Source organism: Sceloporus occidentalis, unplaced genomic scaffold, assembly GCF_023333645.1.
Source record: "Sceloporus occidentalis isolate IW3139 unplaced genomic scaffold, rSceOcc1.0.p SCAF_97, whole genome shotgun sequence".
NCBI classification, from domain to species: domain Eukaryota; kingdom Metazoa; phylum Chordata; class Lepidosauria; order Squamata; family Phrynosomatidae; genus Sceloporus; species Sceloporus occidentalis.
Window position 1 is genome coordinate 144,327 of NW_028317077.1, and position 2,521 is coordinate 146,847.

General features: G+C 45.5%; 1 pseudogene; it reads right to left on the reverse strand.

The window, feature by feature from the left end:
* Nucleotides 1-970: 970 nt before the first annotated feature.
* On the reverse strand, nt 971-1,936 carry LOC149284191 (protein kinase C delta type pseudogene; annotated as a pseudogene).
* Between the last annotated feature and the right edge of the window lie 585 nt (nt 1,937-2,521).

Below are 2,521 nucleotides of genomic sequence, written 5' to 3' on the forward strand. Positions count from 1 at the left end.
GCTTTTAGAAAATGTCACAGTTTTGTTAACTCTGTGTATTAAATGAGCATTGCCAGATTTTAACAGTTTTGTTAGATAAGTCCGCAGTTAGGTTTGCTTTATTTTGTTTATTTAATCTATACAGTAATATATAGAGATCTAGAGGATCAGGTGTTATTTACATTGTACAGCGCTATGGAGTAATGTGGCGATGTATAAATAATAATAAAATACATTTTACAGCGGAGTATGATAGCGCTATATAAATCAATAATAATAACACACATTGTACAGCGCTGCGGAATATGATGGCGCTATATAAATAATAACACACTGCACAACGCTGCTGAATATTGTGGCACTATATAAATCAATAATAATAATAACACACATTGTAAAACGCTGCGGAATATGGTGGCGCTATATAAGTAGTAATAATGTGTAAATAAATGGTAATTATAGCGACAGGTCTCTAGAGGTCACTTGTCTTCTCCATCTAATAATTGATAATCCAGCTCATAGGATGTGGCTGTGTTGCTGGAAATGAAAGGGTTACTGTGGGCATTTATTTATTTGTGGGGTATTTTCTGACTCGGACATGGGGGGTAATAATATTTATTCTGGCCTCGGAATTCGTTGTTTTGGGGCAGATTTTGTGTTGGCCTTTTTTGGGGGCGTTCTGGAGTGTCGGAGCCGGTCAGCTGGCCGAAGTATCGCCCGGATTGTGTTAATTGCGAGGTGCAGAAAGTACATGTTTGAAATTTAGTTTTATTTGTTATATTCCGTGTTTCAGAGTATATGAAAGGTGTCACGGTGTATGATGTCACAAAGGCAGGGACTGTATTGTGAGGTCACACCCACTTACAGCCATCCAGAGTTCTATAGAATTGAAGATACAAAAACCAAAAGTGTGTTTTGTTTCCTTCATTTATTGGGATTGTCTTTGGAAACAAGAGTTTGGGAGTCACTTGGCCGGGGCACTGTCCATCCTTCAATTCATCCAGTCTGGGGTTACAAAGGTAAAGCCAGACAGGTCCTTTTTACTGGATGAAGAGGAAATGTCCTCCGGGGTCCGCAGAATTGATGGAATATTGCAGAGCTTCTTCTGGTGGAGATCTGATCTTACTTCCAGCCGGTACGGGGGAGTTGCACGTCGGCTCTCTATGTCGTCCCACTTGATGCTTTGAAAGAACGAATGCCGCCTGATGTCTCCTTTCACCCCGAGGCGACGCTGAGGGTCCTTCTTCAGGAGATGCTTTAAGATGTCCAGACCTTTCTTGCTCAGCTTTTTGGTATAGCGGGGGTTGCCATGCACGATATGAAGGACATGTGTCCTCCTGCAATCGCCGGCAAAGAAAGGGTAATCTCCGTTCAGCATGCGGAAGAGCATCACCCCGAAGGACCACCAGTCCACGGCAACGCCATATGCTTGCTTGAGATGTACTTCTGGGGCCATGTAGGCAAATGTGCCGCAAATTCCTGTGGTCTGTGCGGTCCCGAAAATATTTTCTACAACACACCCAAAATCGCCGAGCTTTACATGGGCCTCTCCATCAAGCAAGACGTTACTCGGCTTCAAGTCGCGATGTATTATTCCCCGAGAGTGGAGGAACTGGATGCCGCACACCATTTCTGCTGCATAAAAGGCAGCGGCGGTCTCGGTGAAGGAGCCCAACCTCCGCAGATATGACTCGAGGCTCCCTCCAGCCATATACTCCATGAGAAGGACTGCGCATCTCTGTGTTTGGAAGGCTGCGTATCCATGGCACAGGAATGGGCTGTTCCGAGCCACCTCCAGAATCCTCCTCTCTCTTATTATGTATTCAGTCTTCATGGCTTTCTTTTTGATGACCTTAACCGCTACCGGGGAGTCCCTGGTAGGGACAGAAGCCAAAACAACCTTTCCAAAGGCTCCTTGTCCCAGAACAGAATGGAAGGTGAAGCCGGAGACTGTCATGGGGAGAAGGCTCCTAAATCTTTTAGCAGGAACAATACTCTCCTCCTTACTCCTGCGTCTTTTGATGGGAAACTTTCCCTTCACCAGCATGCGTTGCTTCAGGTGTTCACGTCCTTGTTGCCCCCCCTGCTGCCCCAGATCTTTGATGCCATCATCTCTGTCATTAGCAGTTACTCTCCTCCTCTTCCTTTCTTTGTATCTTTCTTCCTCTGAACTGCTACTCTCTCTCTTTCTTTTGAGTATGACTCTACTGGCCAAGTGCTCCGTGCTTTCGTCTCTCCTCCTTGTCCGCCTTACAGCGTTTGTGAAAGCTGATCTTACTCTTTTGCAGAATGTTCTCAGTTTTCTGGGGCAGCATCTCTTTAAACTCCACCGAAGTCCAGAAAGAAGGCAGCAATCCTGCACAGCGCTAGATTTGCTTTTCTTCTCCATAACCGTTTGAAATCGTTGGTAGCAACACTTTAAGTTCGCTATGGAATAGCACCTTGAAGTGTCGAGCGCCCAACTGCACTAAAGGGAAAGAGGAGCGGCTTGCAGCTTTATAGGCACATACCGATGATGTCACAGACACCGATGATGTCGCAG